This window comes from Sarcophilus harrisii, chromosome 6 (genome assembly GCF_902635505.1).
Source record: "Sarcophilus harrisii chromosome 6, mSarHar1.11, whole genome shotgun sequence".
NCBI classification, from domain to species: domain Eukaryota; kingdom Metazoa; phylum Chordata; class Mammalia; order Dasyuromorphia; family Dasyuridae; genus Sarcophilus; species Sarcophilus harrisii.
In genome coordinates, this window is record NC_045431.1 from 20167339 (window position 1) to 20189241 (window position 21903).

At 34.7% G+C, this 21903-nt stretch overlaps 1 protein-coding gene across 5 annotated transcripts in view; it reads left to right on the forward strand.

The window, feature by feature from the left end:
- PCDH7 (protocadherin 7) overlaps positions 1-21903 on the forward strand; it is a 466821-nt gene that overhangs the window by 42905 nt on the left and 402013 nt on the right. The window lies entirely within an intron of this gene.

Below are 21903 nucleotides of genomic sequence, written 5' to 3' on the forward strand. Positions count from 1 at the left end.
TAACATGTGTATGTCATGAAGGCTCAAGTTCCTAGTCTATTCAAATTTGGGTATTGTCACATGAGAGTGAAGAGGAAGCTTCATTATCATTCTCTATTCCTTGGTAGATTGCAGGCAGCTGCAGTGTCTGAAATCTGGAACCTAGGAGATCCCTTTAATAGAGATTTGAAGTAAATGATAAACCATTGCCTCCATTTTAGGAAACGTTAAGGTTTCCCTGCTCCTTCACCATCATTCCTCCTTAAATTGCTTCTGATCATAACATAATTATACACTGTGTTGATTTTTAAAATCAATCATTTTGTCAAGAGTTTGAATTTATAGGATGATTTAACCAAGAAAGTGTCTTGGAGATTATTTAGTCTAAATCCATGATTTAAAAGATGGATACCTGATATATAGAGATATGAGAAGCAGCTTGCTCAGTAACATAAAGGGGAAGTAAACTGAGGGTTTTATCTGGGTCTTTAGATCCTCAGATTCCAAATCCAGTACCTTTTCTACTGTGTAATGCTGCCCACTCCCACTACATATCTATCTATCTATCTGTCTGTCTGTCTGTCTGTCTATCTGTTTATCTGTCTATCTAATCTATCTGTCTATCTATATCTATCTATCTAATCTATCTATCTATCTATCTATCTATCTATCTTTCTTTCTACCTATCTATCTACCTGTCTACCTAATCTATCCATAGTTATATAGAATGTCCCCCAAGTCTTAACTTTAGTCTTAAGTTTTAATATAAAGCTGCACTAGGACTTGAGGACATCCTCTGTAAGGATTAAGCTAAAATAGCTTTTTAATTTTTTTCTTTTAGTTGAGAAGGAATATGGACATTTGACAACTTAAAAAAAAAAGATCTCATATATTAGGGGTTCCGGAACTGAATCTGTCATGGTTCTAAAATGTTTGCTGAATGCTTTCATTCTGCCACAAAACAATTTGGATAAATTTGCTTCCTTACCTTTTTTCAACAAATGCAACGTCAAGTTTTAAAATTAGAGGCGGGCTGTAAATAATTTAGCCATTAAGAATTCCCCAAGTAGTATTATGTGGTCACTGAAGTCTTGCAAGAAGCTGTTCCCTGAACAGCTGAGCTCAGCATGGTTTCACAGTTAATGATACAGTAGCGACATATGGATTTGTTAAAAGGAAAGAGAAAAAAAAAATATTTCCTGAAGATATATGTCCTGCTCAATACGTTTTTCAGGTGAGAATTAGTTGCCTGATGTCATACTCCCTTAAACTATGATCTAAGCCAACCTCACAAGCTAAATAAAAACTAGGTTATTAGTACTTGATTGGGTGATCCCCTTGGGAAAACTTGCAAGGTGCCTCAGGAAGTGGTAGTAATGAGTCATGGAGCCACTCTGCTTCCTCTGTGAAAGTCCTAAACAGCTAACTTCCCAGAATAATGGCACCAGAGTGCTTATTGGGTACCAGGTAAATCAGAAGTATTGACTATATCTGATTGAGAATCTCAAAGCATATCTTTTACTTAAAAGGGTAAAGTCGTATAGTAACTAGAACTGTGATTTTGTCTTTGTTTTTAAAAGGAAAAACAAAAGAAAACAAAATAATAAATCTTGAACTCTTATGAAAATTTTCATTCAGTTTAAGTACATATCTACAGAATTTTCTTCCCTTTCCTTTTTTTTAAAATGCTTTTGATCAATTTAACAAAGTCCTGAAAAGGACTTTTTCTGCATTAAATCAAGTGGCCATAATTCAAGGTGGCCAATCAAGATATAATGGTATTTTTGTTCAGTCTCTGAAGTGTAAACTTAGTGATTTTAGATAAAAAGCAAATTCTCCAACCTGAACTTCTAGGTAATGCAAATCCTCTGGAACTAAGACCACTAGGAGACTTTGCATTCTGCAGTGAATTGAACTAACCAAAGAATCTGGCCAGGTTCCAATTTCCTTAACTCTCCTCTTGATCTTCCACTTCTTTTGTCCTGTCCATTGAATGTGATATCCCCTTACTGCTGTGAACAAGAGTAGTTTGTGTATTAATACCTGCTGCAACTTACCACATGAACACTCCTAGTTCTAATGATTGGAGGCCATTGTACCATGAAATTCTTTACTCTTTAGATACAATGTTGTTGGCCAAATAATATGCTCACTGCTCTCTGGAACCAATGATGAAGCCATAACAATATTTATCGGAAGCCCCTTTAGGATTTTACCAATTTCATTTTGCTCTTACATTTACCCAGCTACATACCCATTCTGACGCCTTTCCTGTTTCAACTTCAGCCTTTAATTTTGTATGTTGCTAAAGTGATATTTGCTGTTATCTAGAAGGAGTAATTAATTGTAAAAAGAACTGGTTTTTAGCCATCAGTTGGTATAAGGTTGCGTTCAGGTACCCATCTACAGCTATGCAGTATATGGTTACTCTGCAGCAACATTTTTTCTTCTTTTCCTCTTCTGTGTAGGGCCATCCCTCCCCAGGGAGCTCCATTTACAGAGGACCTGTGATTAGAAAGTGAACAGTTGGGCTGAATGTGGGACAATTAATTCCCTGCCTTTTAGAAATTCTGTTGCTTAATAAACAATGAAGCTGAGTGAAACCTGTGGAGCAGTAGGTTTGCAAACAAAAGGAAAAGATTTTCCAAATATGAATTCACAGATTTTATTAATGATGTCTTCTATTTGTATTAGTCTTCTTTTCTTTTCAGTAAATGAAACCAAAATGTCTCTCTCCTTCCCTAGAACTATGGTTATCTTTTACTTTGAGCTCCTTTTTTTTTTTTTCCCCCTCCCTGGCATATAAGTGCTTAGACAATAGGAAACCTTTTCTGATACTTGTGCTTTAAGATAATTTTGTAAAGACTGGGTAGTCACAAATGTATTTTACAAACACTTAAAATAATGCTCTAAAACAGCAAAATGTACTGAGAGTACCGAGGAACTGACATCTTGGAAGTGGTTGCTAATGGCTTCCCATAAATTTCTTTATTCAGAGCATTGCAATATTTTAGAATGAATGAACAACAATTGAGCACATTACAGATCTGTAAAAGTTTTTCTCTCAAATTTGGAACTCAAAATCTTATGAAAAATAATGTTGAAAACTATATATGTAATTGGAAAAATATTATTGACATTAAAAAAAACTTTTGATTTCTAATTTTATAACCTTGAAAAACATACTTTTTCCCAATGATTACTGCTCAGAAGAACAGAAAGAACACTCTCATGAAGATTGTAACAGGACTCAATTCTGACAATTTTCCCATAAATAGCAGTATCAAAGCTGGTCTTTGAAAAGTAGAAAAATGCCCTCTTCTATATAATATTCCATAACCTTCTTTATCTTCTAATAATCATATCTTTTCTAATCATTTAGAGGAGAAGGCTCCTGAGCACCAGAACTCCCTTACATGCAGACTTGTATGTAGTCACATCTGCTCAGGGACTCTGCTGATTTGGCTCCAGTTCTTTGCCTTTAGGTCTGACTGCCAGGTCAGGTGTAGTTACCACCGAGCTGTCACTCCGCATGGTTTCCTGCAAGTCAGCTATCTAGGTCCCCATCTGTGTTGATGCTCTTTCATAGCATTCCCCCCTCTACTCCTGGCATGCGTATATTTGCCTGATAAGCCTCAATTTGGCCTTCAGAATTCCTTCCCCATGGTGTGACTCAGGATGAAACTTTCTCCTCCATCTATTTCTCTACCCTTGAGCTATTAGCAGTTATTTCTGGCTAGCAAACCCAGGGATTAAATCATTTCCTGAATATAACCCATAATTGAGATTAAAGTTGTTTAAATGTTTGTTCACATCACATTAAGAATCCAAATCCATTTTATTCCACAGTAAAAATATTTTTCTTTGCTTAAGTTTTACTTAGAAAGTGAAGGAAATAAAGTATGCTAGAAAATATTTTCTATTCAGCTTTTTTCCCCTTATATAACAGTTCTCTTGAGATAAGAGGTCAATTTTCAGCTACCTGGTCTGTTTAGCAGAAATGTATTTAGGTAGTTATGATTAATAATATTTTGTGAAACACTCAGCAAAGTCAGGGGATAGGTTATAGGTGATATTTTTAGCCATGATGTGCTTCCCCCACATCAGAATTTGGGTTCCCTGTGCTCTGCTCCCTTAATTGGCATTTCCAGCTATATTCCTGATTATGCATTGAACATTTATCCTGAAGTATTCAATCCTGCAGGTTTTGTAGCTACAAAACACCCATCGAATTTATTAAGAGTGATATACACAGAAAGGCTTGCAGGATCAGACTCAGTGGGTATGCTGAGTTGAAACACGAAAGGGTAGATGATTCAAGTACACCATGCTTTGATTATATGGCCACAAGCAGCTTCCTCCACTTAAAGATTAACATCGTTTCATGCTCTGTTTTCAAACAAGCAGTGTCTGTTCTAAAAGTAGATCCTACAGATACGTCTCATGCACTAAGTTCTCTTTCTCCACGCTTGAAATATCCCATCAGATTCTTTGTTCATTCAGGGATCAAATCCTCATTACTTTCATGTACTTTGGCAGATTTCCTTAATTATGGGGAATGCCATTTGGAATGGATTATGACTTCCTCTTCCTTTAGCAGGAATGGAGAATAACATGAGTTTCTTATCCTCGTGAGTGTGGCTATTAGTAAAGACTAAGAAGAATGAGAGAGAGAGAGAGAGAGAGAGAGAGAGAGAGAGAGAGAGAGAGAGAGAGAGAGAGAGAGAGAGAGTGTTAGTTAGTTCAATCTGACCATAATAGTAATTTTTAAAAATTCCTCTGTATTTACTGAAAATACTTGTACTGATTCATTTAGTTAACCAATGCCTATTGAGAACCTACTATGTAAGAGGTACTACAGGAAGGTGTACTATTAGGGAGTCAGAGATGTAGTTCTAAAGTAGTGCTAAGCTAGTAACCTGTTAAAAGCTTTAGTAAATTTATGTAATTAAATATAATATCACAGTTTTGCAAATTAGGAAACTGAGGTAAAGTGAGGTTAAATAGTTAGATGAGACCAGTGAGATTACTGAAAAAAAAATTGAAAGAAAAATTTTGGGTTTGTATTAAAATACTTTTCTCTGCTAGATTTTAATACCACTTCTTCTTTTTTTAAGTTTGAAGTTAAGCTTTTTTATTAGAGATACCATGCAAGTTTTAAAACATAGCTGCCTATTTCTGATTTAGTTGCTTGGTGCTAGTAGATGTCAGATTCAGGAAGGGAACTGCTTGTACAGAAATTAGGTAGTACTGTCCAGTAGAAAGACTGGGAGAGGCAGAGGGTTCCATTTTCCATCTTGAGTCTGTGACTTAGTACTTGTGTGGCCTTGGATAACTTACTGATCCCTTAACGGATCTCATTTTCTTCAAGAGCAGAATGACAGGTAGAAAGAAGTTGCTTTCTAGAACACAATCCCATGGGAGATTTGAGGTAACCAAAGTGGTACATATATACTTGCCATGCCGGGCTCCTTCCCCTCTAGAGTGAAATTAAGCAATCAGGTTCTCATTCTCTCAAGTAGAACATGTTCCTTCAATTTCATGACTTTATTTTTCTGTGATATAGGGGGGTCCTCAAACTATGGCCCATGGGCCAGATGCGGCAGCTGAGGACATTTATCCCCCTCACCCAGGGCTATGAAGTTTCTTTATTGAAAGGCCCACAAAACAAAGTTTTTGTTTTTACTATAGTCCGGCCTTCCAACGGTCTGAGGGACAGTGAACTGGCCCCCTATTTAAAAAGTTTGAGGACTCCTGCTATAAGATATAGAAATCCATCAGCCAACTACTTTTAAATAGCAGCTACTCACCAGTCCTTCCAAGAGCAAAGCCATACATAAACATCAGCCTTTTGTGTCTGGTTTAGTACTAAATTTGGAAGTCAGAAAAGAGGCAAAATAAGGCACTTCCCTCAAGGAGTTTACAATCTACTGAGAGATGTAAGAAGTGCCCCAGAGAATAACTAAAAGTTTTGAGGATGACTTTGGATCTGTAATTTCACTGGTGGAGTGAAATCCTATTGCTTAAACCCTCTCTACAAATGCAGATAGCTCCCTCCTCTGCAAATCCTGTTCTGTGAGAGTTGCCTGGAGGGAAAGAAAGGTTAAGTGATTTCCCTAAACTCATTCAAGTGAATCCAAGGCTTGCAGACAGGGAGGCTGGCTTTCTAGCCTCAGTACCATAACCACTCAAATAGGAGAAAGTGTATACATGGTAATGCAAAGTAATTTCAAAAGGAAGTCCTTACTAATAACTAGAGATCATTAGTTACCACTCTAGGGGGAAAGTGTTTTATATTGTCTTCATTAGGAAACTCAATAGTGAATTAATTTTAAAAGAAGCAAAAAAAGACCACACCATTAATTTTATTAGTAGTGACTTAAGGAGATAGAGTATTGGGGAGGGCGGAGGAAGGGAGAGAAAATGAATTCATTGTGCTAGTGTTCTTTGCTTTTTTTTTGTTTTTGTTTTTGTTTTTTGCATTCACTGAGTCCAGGTGGAAGAAGCTACTCAGCTACAGCTGGACCAGGTAGAAAGAATTTTTATCGTGATACCTCATGGAGGAGGGGAAAAGCTTGGGTTTAAAATGAGCACAGCTGGGCCCTGATCTTAGTTCTTCTTTTTGGGAAATGGGGTACACCATTTAAATACGTTCTAGTTCCGGTTTCCCCATCTAGAAAGGAGATAATGAGACTTGAAAAAACTTATCTTGCTGAAGGTTTGGGAGAAGAGTTTTGCAAACGTCACATTGCTACAAAAAGGTAAAGTTTATCACTTTAATATGAGTTGTTTCCAGGAGGTTGCATGAGAAGAAAGTTTGGTACCAATGAAATCCCTCTCACATAAATAGGGAGGTGGAGGATGGACAGGTGAGGGGAGAGATTTAGTATAGGACGTATCCAAGAGCATCAGGTAGTCAGAAGCTAGAGGGCTGATGGAACAGGGTTTCTTAGGAGATCCTCAATCCAGGGTTTGAGTAGAGGTGGCAAAATTGTGACACAGACAGATCTCTTGTGATGAATTTATATGATCTGGACTAGGTTGATAATTAAGCCATCAGGGCATGTTACACGCATACTTGGACATCAGAAACTATCATCTGTGTGCCCAAAGAGCAGAATTCTTTTGTCATTCTAATATATTTAGTTTTCAAAATGTTTTAAAACTTCCTTCATGGAACTGGGCCTGATGATGACAAATTCTGCCCTTTGGAGGAACAGGTTTGCTCTGCCAAAGGTAGAGAAAAGGTTCTTACTGTGAATAACATCCTGGTGAATGGGGGGTCAGATTTCTGATGTCTGGTTTTCTCTCCAGTGTTGAGTCTGAAGTATTAGGTGGACTTTTTATTTTTATTTTTTTGCTTTTTAAAAAATTATTATTATAGTTTTTATTTATAAGATATATGCATAGGTAATTTATCATCATTGGCAGTTGCAAATCCTTTTGTTCCAATTTTTTCCCTCCTTCCCCTCACCCCTTCCCCTAGATGGCTGGTTGTAGGTGGACTTTTTAAAGGCTTAATTAAGTTCTCAGGTCCTCATGGAAGTTTTAGAATGGTCCCTGGTCTGATGTGTGGTTCTGTTTACTTAGCCTGTCTCTTAATAGTGCCAAAAGAAGATTCTTATTATCATCTGCTAAGTTTTTAAGTAATCTTACTTTATGATTAGTGGAATTTGCTGATGAGGTCAGGAATATAGAGAATTATGTCCTCTCACTCTGGCAAGCTTTTTGGAAAACATCTTGTTCAGAAAAATGTCATGGAAGTGAATGTGGATAGATCATGATGAATCCATGTCTATTACTTAAAAGATTAAACAATTTTAAGGTTTTTTCTTTAATATTCACTAGTCACTTTCAAGTGTGAAATATAAATATATATGTAATATTTGTTATGTATGTTATATATACATATATAAACACCCAATATATGTATGTGTATATATACACACATAAATTATTATATATATCCCCCACATATGAAATAGAAATGTTATATATAACAGTTATGTATATTATATACACATATAAACACACATATGTATGTGTATATATACATATAAATTATATATGTCTATATTTACATATATATGTATACATATGAATAAAATTTCGAGAATTTGTTGTCCCTAGTAGATCATGAGCCGTGTAAGTGGATAGAGTAAGAGAGAGTGGCAGGGACAAACAGAGAAAGCTCTGCTGGACTGAGCATTTAAGGCAATGTTGGAATGTCTGATTGTTTCATCTATGTGCTTTTCAACTATGGAATCTGACAGGGTTACAGCACCTTGGTTCCCTGTTAGCATTTTGCAGTGAAAATAAGACAAAAGATGCTTCTTCATAGACTAGAATGCATGGTAACAGACTTGTTTTCCACTAAAATCCAACCTTTTGTCAACAGCAAAGGTAACTTGAGTGCTCCAGATGAGAATTATATGCTATTTGAGCCATTTGTAGTACTGGGACGTGAATGCATATGCCTCTTATCTCTAGCTGTACATCTTGATCTGAAGTTTTGTTGGTCAGAAAATAACAATAAAGAACAAACACACACAATTTAGCCTTGGCTACACAGAATTGGCTACCGTCGGGCAGCCTGACGTCCCCCCAGAAATGATTTGCTTCAGTAAGAATGTGGGGAAACACAATTGTCTTTCTTCATTGCCAAAAAAAAAGCTTGTATTCTGGGCGGTTATCCAGTAGCACTGAGCTGCCTGAATGTATTCCCTTTTGTGAATGCATTGTTTGATTCTAGAATTTGTGTCTTTGAAACTATCAGAGGGTCGTGGTTGAGTTTATGAGGTCCAGGAGATGGTGGGATTGCATTCTGAGTTGGTTTCTCTATTATTCTATTTGATTGCCAGTGAACCTAATTTTCCTTCTTTTTGTCATAAGAGATTTATAGGTCACCTATTAACTCCCTTTTTTAATACCCCGCCCCCAAAATCTTAGACATTCTCATGATATGAGAACATTAAAAAAGCCATATTAGAGCAAACCTTTGGGCTATTTTAGTGGTTAGCTTAACCATGGCATTGAGGGAGTCATAACCCTTAAAATTAGTTTTTTTTTCCCCTAATACTGAATCTTCCCTGTTAAAATAAACCAATTTGTTCCTATGATGTTCCACATGGGGGGAAAAGAATAGATCAATTCCATTCGTAACACATGAATCATTTTAAGCTTTCCTTTTCACTTGGTCCTTTAGTATACTCGGCTCAATGGCCTATTCCCAAGATTGTCTCTAAATACCCTTTTGCCTTGGCCTCTTGTGCCTGGAAATATTTGCCCTTGGCTAGCATTCAAGTATAATCGTGATTTTAGAACAGACTAAATGTAACTGATATATTCAGGGATAAAACTCATGCCCTTGGCCCCCTTAGACTAGTTCACTAATTCACACTAGTTCACATAGCAAACCTCAATTTGTAGTTACAAAGACTAAGAAACATTTAAGAATAAAGATTCTATAGGGATGTAGTCCATTACTGTCCTTTAGTAGGACAGGGAAATTGAGACTAAAGGATTCAGATTCTCTGAATTGGATTATGGACCTCTTTCCATGATCCTGCTTTTCTGTGGAATAGAATTTAAAGTGACCAAAAAATACAATGACAGACTAATGCTTTATGATTTGTAAGAATTCATGAAGTGTCTTCCATTTCCTAGATACAGTTCTGATAATGGCAATATAAAATAGAAGCTTTTAGTAAATTATCATTTAACTTCTTAATAGTGATTTTTGTCAGGTAGACCAGTGATGATAACTATATTAATATAGACTTTTGAGGTTTGAAAAATGCAGTGCATATATTATAATAGAATGAAGCAACTTAAACAAAGTGGTCCATGTTATAGGTATTCACCTGTTTGTCTAATTGGTCTCGTTATATGAAAGAAGTTTTGGTCCTTATTTAATTTTTATTCCTCATAATACTGCTTCATTTAGTTGTTTTTGGAAATATAAAAACAAATACACACAAAGTAATCTTGTCTAAATAAAATGCCAACAGCATGCTTCTTTTTAATGTGTTTTAATGAAGACTATATGACTCTGGACAAATCATTAACCTTTCATTGCTCTGACAATTCTTTGCCTATAAATTGCAAATGAAATGATGGTCTGTAAAGGAAGAGGAAATTTCTTTCCTTGAGAATAGACCAACCAAATCATGGCTCTTATCCCTAATCCACACGCACACTTTGTTTCTCTCTTTTCTCCCAATTGTTGAGTAGAAATCAGAAAGGATTTTTCAGTCCTCATTGGTTAATGAGTTTCCACAGCAAGAATTTTAAACAATAATGAAGTGAATTTCTACCAGCCCCCCATCCTTCAGAAAGAGTGACCTCTATCTTTTAATTGTGTACTTCTATAAAACTACTCTTAAACTAATTTTATTTTGACATGGTTCTTCTCTGAAGTAATAGAAAGAGATTCATTTAATAATTGTATATGAAGACTTTGTGGTCCATGAGAGAACCATGGCATTTCAGCATATTGATTTTTATGGTGTCAAAGGGCAAAAGATCTGGTGTTAATGGTCCAGATGAGAACTGAGTTTGAGATTGCATGTTATAAGTAGGGTTTTTTTTTCTTTTTTGGTGAAACATGACTGGCTTTTTAAAGCAGTGAAAGTAATTGTTATGGCTTAGATAATTTCTAGTGTGCAAACTTTGGAAGATTAATTTAAAGCAGATTCTGTGTAATTAATTATGCATGCAAAGGATAAAAAGTGCCAACTGGGTTGAAAAAACAGGTAGAATTCATGGGTAATGTTTACAGAAGCCCAGAAGTATACCCTCTGTTTGCGAATTGTTTATGAGGAAATTTTAGAAATTCAGTTCGCTCTGATGAAAATTGTAATAATGTTCCAGCCTTTGCAAAAACATGTTTTCCTTTACTTGTAGAATCTGGTTGGAGTTATCTGAGGATCTGTAGTCTGTTACCTTCAACATACTGAGATTCTTATACGTTTTGTCTTTGAACTTCCTTACATTCAGACGCTACTCACAGATTGTGAGTTATGATGCCACAAAAGGACCCAAATTCAGCACATGCAACGCTTTGGCAATTTTGTGTTTCTGTGTAGTCCATCAAATGTTGACAATACGGTGCAATAAGTACTGTAGACACAGTCTGAAGAGGTATAATAATGATCATCTTTCATTGTCCCCTTCTGCTGGGGAAGTGTTCTTTTTCAGTTTAATGACCTTTAGTAAATGCATCGAAAATAACATTTTGATTATAGGATTATCATGTGGAAAACTCTACAGAACTAAGTCCCAGTGTATCTTTGGAAACTAATCATAGGTGCGCTGGATTCATTGACTTAAGCCAATCTGTCATAGTCAACTTTTAATTTATTTTCACGTGTTCTTCTTATTTCATGCACTTGAATGAGACTCTGACCTGTGAAGGAGTAGGAAATGTATTTTGCAATATATGTTTGCTCTGTTTTCTAACAACATAAGTATTTTGCTTAAGCAGATTTGCTAGAAAGTGACAGCTTTGAAAAATTGGACAGAGGAGCTGCTGGAAGCATTTTAGTTCTAGGCAATCTAAATAGTGCAGAAGGGGAAAATGAAATATCACCGTATTTTAAAGATGACAGTTTTGTCAAAGATTCCTTTTCACTCTTTGGCTTAAAACAAATTGAGTAAATCAAGGATATCTGTTTAAAGTATGCGTGTGAATATGTGTGTGTGTGTTCACTGAAGAGCCACTTTCTTCAGTGTTTTCTTTGCATCAAAGAGGAACTTATCCTAATAAATACAAAATAATTTTGAGAAAATAAATTTTTCTTGGCTTAATTATCACTTGAACACATTTTCAAATCATAGCAAGTTATCATAGCCCTCTGACACCTTAAAGAACTAGGGGAACCTGGTGAGCTTTAACTTATAGGTGAGCATGTTCTTGTGTGCCCATTTAAGTTGTAGTGAAACAGAAATAATTTTAAAAAGCCTGATCTCAATGTGTTTTTTTTTCAAAAAAATTCAAAAATGCAAAAAATCAGAATGCACAGCAAAAACATCAAAAAAGTGTCTCTGTGTCTCTTATTTTTTCTTGTCTCCCTTTCTCTTTCTTCTTTCTCTGCTAATATTCTGAAGAACATTTCTTGTGAGTATGCAAATAAATATATGAGTAAAGGCATGGTAAAACCTAACTTTTATGAGAGAAGAGAGATAAGCAATCTAGACACTACTATTTACGGAGAAATATAATTGAGAAGGTGCAAAAGAGTAGGAGAAAAATAAATCGCAGCAGTTCAAATCTTTCAAGTAATATAAACTTACTCTCACTGTTTCAATATAAGGTATCTCTGTGTTGGCATATAAATATAAATATATGAATCTGCTTTATTTTGGTCTGGTATATCAATTTATAATAGTTTTTAAAACTCATTTTATTATTATTAAAGTGTTGCCTGTCCTGTCAAATCCTCAAATTTACTTTGAAATCTTGCAAGGAAACCACTGGTTCTTTATAACTTTCAGGTTCTAACAAATAAACTACCAAATTTTAGACCTCCATTTTATTCTGGTTTTCAGATGTGCCTCAATAGGGCTGACAGCATCATTTAAATAATTTTGTCATTTAGATGTAATTTGTTCAAATCATCTTTGACAAGATTAAAGTGAAGTTCATGCTCTAAGTGTAAAAAAGCAACTTGCTTTTCTGTAATGCTGTGTGTGCCTCCATTTTATTAAATTTCTCTTCATTTTTGTGTGCTTTATTTGTCTGGAATTTTATACCACACACTGAGAATTATCTAAATTTGTATGACTTAATAATGTGCAGAATGATTGATTTCCCCTTCTTTGTCACCAAAGACACGACACAATGGCCTGATATATTTATATAGCTCTTCTCGGGACTCTTCAGCTTTTCAAATGAATATTGGTCTCCTTTATAGTATGGTGGGTATCTTTAAATGGTGTGGTTTGGCCACTAGCCATCAATTTCAACCATCCTCTTAACTGTTAGAAAGCATCAACTTATTTTCATCAGATTAGGGCAGGCTTACCTTTATTTCATCTCCAGGATGACAAAGGTCACTTCATCAGTCACCACATTCCCCCCCTCCTTTTACTTGTATTCTTCTATATCTTATATTAAGTATCATAATAAATGTTCTGCTTCCATTAACAAAAAGTAAGTGGAGAACAAAAAGCCAATTATTTGCAGCACATAAAATCCTTATGATAATTCAGTCGACTTTAATTAAACTAATACATCACAGTGTGCTTTATAAGACAATGGAGAAGCAAAGAATCCTTTTTTTTAAGAAAGTCCATATTGCTTTTTGATAAAGTACTCCAAAACTTGCAACTTATTTAAAAGCAGAACCAAGAGGCACCATTTCAAAGCTCGTGTAAAGAATGAAACTTGTTTGTTTGCAATAATTTCAGAATATATGGTATGGTTGAAAAAATTTTAATTTCTGAGGAAACTTTCTTACATCTGTTATTCTGTTAATATATATTCTATAGAATATATATTTACATATACATAGATACATCTGCTTGAACTCTTTTGGGGGATCATAGAGACATGACTAAGTTTTGCCATGAATTAAGTGCACTCAGATTTTTCACACTGACTCTGGGCTACCACAGGTGGAATCTTTAGGGACAAGATAACTTTATTTGCTTTTAGTCACTGCACACTCAACTCCCCTATTCCTCTGTGGAATCATGCTCTGATTTAAATGGGAAGTGCACTGAAATATGGGAGCTTCTAACCACATGTCATTTTTCTAGGTCCGAATTTGCACATCTGTAAAATGGAGAGGTATAACAGATATGGGCAATCCTTGTCGTTTCTGAAATGTGTGTCTATGTATTTTACATAATTAAAATTTTACCCATCAAAAATAATTTCATTTAAAACAAAACCTTGTTTTCCAACAATTCCTTGGAATCTTAAAAACAGATTACAATGAACTATATTGAGAGTGTATTACCTTAATCTTACCAATTAGTATATTGTGAAATATTGTCTTAATTTGCTTGTTGAAAATAATCAGAGATGCCTTGAGCACTGACAGTTTTGTTTTCTGCTTATTTTTAGATAATGAAAATTAAGAATTGTATTTGTTCAAGTAAGTATAGAATAGTCCTATGAATAACAGATTAAAACTAAGGCCTGTTTGTTTTCAGAATAAAGAACTGGAAACAACTGGCAGAAGTTGCAGAAAGAGGGAGATTTAGATTGGACAAAAGCACAAACTTCCCCCCCCCAAAAAAATTGAAGCTACCAAAAATGTAATGAGCCACCTTGGAAAGTGGTAGATTTTCCATTATTATTGTTACTGTTCCATTGTTTCAGTCATATCCAGCTCTTTGTGAGCATCCCTACCCTTTTTTCATTCTTGGCAAAGTATTTTGCCATTTTTTTTCCCTCCAGTCCATTTTATGGAACCAAGTACAATGAATGAAGCAACCTTTGCCTTCAAAAAGGCAGAACAAGGAGGGGAGAAGGAACTAAGTATTTATATAGTACGTATTGTGTGCTGCTACTATCCAAAACACTTTACAAACATTATCTTCTTTGATGTCTATAGCAATTCTGTGAAATAGTGCTATTGCTAATTTTATAATTGAGTAAAATGAAGTAAATATAGACGGTGACTTTTTAAAGATCATGGTTTTTGAAATTTGAGTCTTCCTGACTTACAAGCTATTTTCTCTACACTGACTACCTGTCTTGAATAACTTACATGTGTACCTATAAATCTAATAAATAGGAGGGGAAAAGCAGGTGATTAAAGTAGTTTAAGAGGGCCATCACTATTAGTTGTAAGAGGATCAGAAAAGTTTAATGTAGAAGATGGTGCTTGGGCTGCATCTTGAAGAAAGATGGGGATTTTTTTTATTATAGCTTTCTATTTATGAGATATATGTGTGGGTAATTTTTCAGCATTGACAATCGCCAAACCTTTTGTTCCAATTTTTCCCTTCGTTCCCCCCATCTCTCTCCCAGATGGCAGGTTGACCAATGCATGTTAAATATGTTAAAGTATAAATTAAATACAAAATAAGTATATGTGTCCAAATCGTTATTTTGCTGTACAAAAAGAACCAGACTTTAAAATAGTGTACAATTAGCCTGTGAAGGAAATCAAAAATGCAGGCAGACAAAAATAGAGGGATTGGGAATTCTATGTAATGTTTCATAGTCATCGTCCAGAGTTCTTTCGCTGGGCGTAGCTGATTCAGTTCATTACTGCTCTATTGGAACTGATTTGTTTCATTTCATTGCTGGAGATGGCCAGGTCCATCAGAATTGATCATCATATAGTACTGTTGTGGTTGAAGTATATGATGATCTCCTGGTGCTGCTCATTTCACTCAGCATCAGTTCGTGTAAGTCTCTCCAGGCCTTTCTGAGATCATCCTGCTGGTCATTTCTTACCAAACAATAATATTCCATAACATTCATATGCCACAACTTATTCAGCCATTCTCCAATTGATGGGCAATCCACTCAGTTTCCAGGTTCTGGCCACTACAAAGAAACCTGCCACAAACATTCTTGCACATACAGATCCCTTTGGAAGATGGGGATTTTTGTGGAGCTGAAGAGGAAGTGCATTTCAGACGTGGGAACTTCCCCATCTTTGTATCCTCATCCGTGTTTTTGTGAGTGAAAAAGTTTAGTTGAATTTCATTATGTGAGATAAGGAGTAATGGCCAATGAAAGTGCAAATCTTGATTGATGGAAGGTTGTGAAGGAGTTTAAAAACTAAACAGAAGCATTTTTATTTGATCTTAAGAGCAGTAGGGAACTATTGAAGTTTGAATAGGGAAATCCATACAGTCAGAACCGATGTGAAGGTATGAGAGAGCTCAATTTAGAAACTATTGAAATATTTCTGAGAGATAATGAACAACTAAACTATGGTAGTAGCAGTGAGAATTGGAATGACAAATGCAAAATGGATTATATAGGTTAAAACCAGCAAGATTTAGCAGCTAATTAGATATGTGGGACGAAAATAAAGATTCTAGAAGAATGAAGATTTTAAGAATGAGGATGTTTTTGACAGGAACAAGGATATTTTGAAAAGGCAAGGTTTGGAAGAATGTTGTGGAGTGAATGAGTTTTGGTTTGGATGCGTTGAGTTTGAGATATTTCTGAGACACCCAATTTGAAATTTCCCATAGGCAAATGAGGATGGAGCACAGTTCAGGGCATAGACTAAAGGCTGGCTTTCACAATTTGAGATGGCATGGAGAATGCTGTAGATAGCATTTTTGTTTAGGTCCAGTTGGGACTAAAATGGTCTCTAAGGCCCCCTTCTATTCAAAGACTGTGGTTCTGTAGCAAGGGAAGTGGAAACCCCAAATTGGTAATTTTGTCCTTACATTTTCTGGTTTTACTCTTGATGATTGTCTTTCAAAATTACAATTTGTTTCCTAAGACATCGATTGTGCCAGTAGTGACTTTATCTGTCACCTAGAAACTCATCGACTTTCCATTTCTCTCTTGCTTATTCTAAAGAAGCTCAAAACTCTTGAGGCAGATGATTGCAGTTTCAGTGGCGTTTCAGGACACCAAGGCTGACTGTTCATGTCATCTTCTCATTAACATGTAGTTGCAGTTTCTCTCAGACATCTTATTTCTTTGGCGCACGAATACCTGCCAATATTGCTTTTTTCTTCTCCAAGAAGACCAAGATTGTAGACTGAAGAGTATAATGACTGTAGGTTGAGTTTCTAGCATCTTATGTCCTTATTATGGATTTTAAGCATGAAAATGGATTAATTCTGGACTTTTTTTCATTTTAATTACAATTTTGGCAAAAAAGAAAAAAGTGTTATGATTTTAGTGCTCTGATCCATTCAATTTTTTTTCCACTTTGGGATAGCATAATAGAGTGTATTTGGCTTCATCTTCTATTCAGATTCACTCTGATGTAGCTAAGCTATGAAAGTTAATTTAAGGAATTAATAGCAGATAGTTCTATACAACTGCATATTCTGACATTCACATTTTAGCTCCTTTAGCTATTGTTCCAGAATAGTAAAATATTCATAAATGAATTTAATTTTTATTTTTTGCACATGCACAATATGTCTATTTGCCATTACAGAAGTTTTCACTAAAAATTTCTAACTTTGGGATACTGTGATCCTGCATCCCATAGAAATTCTTCTACTTAAAAAGTTAAGCTGAAAATGCTTGAGAACATTTACATATGCTTGTGTATTTCTTCCTGTACATATTTGCAAACCTTTCCCTCATGTGCTTTTGAAATATTCTACCCTTCCTTTCTAGTTATCTAAATTCTGCCAAATCTTTAAAGCCTATCTAGAGTATCATCCTTACCAGTTGAGGAAAATCTGATTGCTCTTTCCCTTGATCTTTTAAGATACTTGAAAGGCTATATATATCTCATTTGTGATGAAAAATTTGCTTGCTTATCATTAATTCTTTTTTAAAATAAATATTTATTTCTTCTTCCTACCTCAAATGTCAGTCCTTACACACAAGAATGAGCTCTTCTACTTCTGTGCATTTTCCAGTATTCCCAACAAAATATTTTGATTATTATTTAGGAAATGGCTGTGTTCTAAAATCAAGGAAAAATACTGCTTAATAGAGTTTGATTTTTTTTTTTATTGCATCCTCCCTTTTATGAATAGTTTAGTAACTGTCCCATGAACTTGAAGAATTCATCTCTGAAGAATAAAGTATAATGTTATTGGGATTTCACATCTCTGCTAAGTTATATATAGAGACATTATTTAGCAGTCATTCCCATATATGATTTGGTAAAAATCATACTTGGTCCATTTTCATCACTCACTTTGAAATCGGGAATAACTGTCAAGCTTTGTAAAAGTTGCTTTTATGTAATCCATGATATAAAGTCCAATGCTGCACTTCCATAATTGATTTGTTTATCAAAGCAAATCATAATTGCTTGAATTTTTAAAATTAAATTCTCTTGTTGGCAACATAACAAAGATGGAAATGTTTATCATCAGACTAACCTCTAATTGGTTAGCTATTGACTGTTTTCTTTTATTTTTAGCATTCAGAAATGAATTTAAACATTGCACTATAAAATATTTTTATTTTCTCTTTGTTTTCACACATTTTCTTAAAACCCATATTTGATGCAAGCAGAATCTCTGTTTTCAATTTAAAGGTCAGTTCAAGCTTTTTTGAATATGAATGTGGATTGTGTGGGTTGCAGGAAGTTATCAAGGCTTGTGTCTGATATTTACTAACTGTGTTTCCAAGCAATCCCCCTAAAGTCTCTGACCTTCAGCTTCCTTATCTGTAAAATGGGACTATCTATCTCATGAGTTGTGATAAAAAAAAAAACAGCTTTGTAAACTTTGAGGATCTATATAAATGTGTGCTATTATTTTTATCAAGTTGTCTTGTGAAAATGTTAACTGAACAGGTCTTTGTTCAAATAAGCTATGTGCAATAGGTGCTATGATCTTCATATTACAGAGAAAGAAATCAAAGCTTTAGAGATGTTGACTCCTTTCAGTATCAGTGGCTGGATTTGAACTGAAGTCCATATTTGAACAGTCAAGTGAGATAATTCATATAATAAATTGTGAGTGGGGAACATGTTTCCACAATTGATTGAATTGAGAAGAAAAATTTAAGGGATGAAGATTCCAAAAAGGCATGTCTATAGCTACAGAAGAACTGGATTCATTAGAAAGATTGGATTGCCCAAAGTCTTTCTCCTCGGAACCAAAATCAAAAACAAAAACTAGGGATGTGGAATTTTCTTGTATAGTCATTTCAAAAATGGCTGTTTCAAAGGGAAATTACCAAATCTTTAGATGGGTGTAATTCTACCTTTTACTTATGCAAATAGCCCCCCAGCTTCAGCAACATGATGTATGGGATGACTAACTTCATACTTATGGTGGTGGTTGTTATTTTTAAGGTTATTATGGTATTGGAAAGTAAAGCCTCTATTTTGGTATTCTGTGATGGGTCATGACGCAGAATAGGATAGAAAGCGATCAAACTGGGTGACCTCTTGGTTGAAAAAAAAAACTAATATAGCACATTAATTTCCTAAAATATATTGGTTATAGGTTTATTTTTAGGGTTATAAAAGTGTGTCTATATCAGGAGAATGGTAGTTGTACTAAGTATATACATACATAGACATTTAATCTTTTTTGGTAATGGGCATACTTTTTTTTTAGTTAAATTACAGGTATTACTATATATTGAGGGGAAAAAGACACATTTGTTTCTACATGACTTCTTCAAAATTACTTATATTGATTTTATGAAACAAGATGATGGAAATTTTGTCATCCCTTCTTCCAAAGAAGAACTTGCTATGCATGAAATGTGATGTGTGAATCTGTCTGTTGAATATAAGACTCATCCTGTCAGACATAACAAAAATAGTTCAAGGAAGATTGAAAGGGAAATATAAGAGATCAAAATGTAGTAGGAGAATAATGCTATGGAAAGAAAGTAAGAGGTAATATAATAAAGAATATAGTCTAAAAGTTCAAAATTAATTCATTATCATGTAAATGATAAACTTTATTGGGTTTGTAAATATTTGAAAGTATTAAAATGAAATATAAAATAATTAGGTATCCAGTAATATGAAAAGTCTTTAAATAACCATGCATAAAATTAAATATTTAGCCATTGTCACATCCTGGGTCATTGTCAGTCAACTTGACCTTCATCTTGTCATAGACTTTGATTGGAGAAAAGAGTGAGCTGACAATTGTACAGTTCTGCCCCATTCATGTACACACTCAAGTCAAGATGTCACCCTTGGTCCTCTTTGAGAAGGAAGAAGGAATAAAACCAACACGTTTTGGTGCTCCAGAAGTAAAAACGAGTCTTCTGAACTGAAATTAGTCTGATCAGCCACGGTTAGACACACTGCATTTAGACCCCAAAATACTGGTGTCCTTTTGTGCTTTGAGAACAAAGAACATCAGCCAACCACATCTGGGATGTTTCAAGTTGGGTTTGCTAGAGATGTCAGAAATTCTGCATGTCTAAAGTAGAACTCGTTAACTTTCCATCCCTAACCTTGTCCCTTCTTCCCCTCCATCATTGTATTTTATCAATAAGCCTATTTTATTTAAGGTTACGACATATTATCAGTGTTGGTAATCTTGGTGTTGTGTTTGTCTCCTCACTTTCCCTCATCCCATATTTTCTGCTTTTCTGTCTCTCCAGTATCTCTAATATCTGGTCTCTTGGCTTTCTATTCGGATTTAGGTCAGTTTATCACATCTCACCTGTATTATCATACCAACATCCTGATTATTTTCCCTGCCTTGAGACTTTGTCAACTCTACTCTTCTACTCATTAAACCCTTCTTGGCCCCAGGATCAAATAGAAACTCCCGTCTTTGCTTTTAAAACCTTTTATAACCTGGTCACAAGATCCAGTTTATCTTTTCGGTTGAATTATGCCCTTCGGGAACTCTATTTTTAATAAACTGACCTTTTCTCTATTGCTTGGATATACTCTCAATTTCCCTTCTCTTTGCCTTTGAACTAGCTGTAATCCATGCCAAGAATACATTTCTACTTGCCTTCTTCTCTTTGAATCTTTGACTTGATCACTGGCTTCCACACAAAGCTATTATTCCTAATTTCCTTGTATGTATTCTGACCATGAGGCAACAGTTTAGTGTTTACTACATGTCAGCCACTGTATAAATTCTGGGGATTAAAAAAAGACAAAAATAGGCCTGGCCCTCAAACAACCTGTAGTCTAACAGAGAAGATAAGTGAATGACTTTATTCATGCAAGAAGGTTTATTCTGTATATACTTATGTGTCATTATTTGTCTGCTCATAGAACGTAAGCTCCTTCAGAGCTTTCATTTAAAAAAAAAAAAAAAAGTATCTGTGGTGCTAGCACCGTGTGTAGTCCATAGCACATAATATATGCCCATTGGTTTAATTTTCTTATTCTTTATTTCATAATAAAATTAAAGATTTTTGTTTTAGTTCTGACATATTTAATATGTAGCAAATTTTGATTCTTATGGGGAGATAATATTATTTGGAATAATGTTGCATCATATACAAAATGAAAGTTGGTGGCTAAGGATTGTTCCCCTCAATTGTGTGTTTATGTGTATACATGCATGTATGTGTATAGCTCAATATAGATATCTGATAGCCTGGAGGCCTTCAAGCTAACAACAAAAAATACTGTTGATCAAAGAGTCCTCAATTATTTTAGAGAACGATCTTTATTTTAATAAGAAAGCTAACAGAACTGCAAAAGTTAAGTTTAATTTCTATTTGACTTTAAGGAACGTTATCATTGAAATCATTACAAGGCAACAAAAAAGTACAGACTTTAAGAACAGTTTTGTGATCTTTTTTTAGAAAGGCCACAAAATTAGTTCATTTTTGGTCAGAGAAAACTTGGTCTTTTGTAGATTAGCATTTCAATCTATGAATTGTGTAGATTTTCATAAAGAGTGAATATTATGTCTAAAATGATATGATTCCATGATATGCAGACTCATTTTAGTTTGGAACATATTTCTTTCTGTGCTCTCATTATTTTTAATGTGTATATAGGCCCCCTTGAGTGATTGATTGACAGTTTAGTGTCAAATCAATTGTCCTTATTTTTAAGGTGTACAAGTTAAGTTTTAGGGTGTTACATATTTAAGAAGTCCTGTTAAAAATAAAATTCACCACCTCCTAATTTAGAACTTAAAAAAGTTTGTTTTTTGATCCATGTAATTATTATCAGGCTAAGGTAGTGTGATGCTTTTCTGTATTCTGGCCAGTGTGATTATCACATCAAAAATTCTGTGCATTGATTTTATTTGTCCCAGGGTTGTTAAGTGTGATGAGAACAGTTGTTCCTATATGACTTGAAAAAATAGCTTATTGACTGGTTCATGAACTTAAAACAAATAAGCGTTATT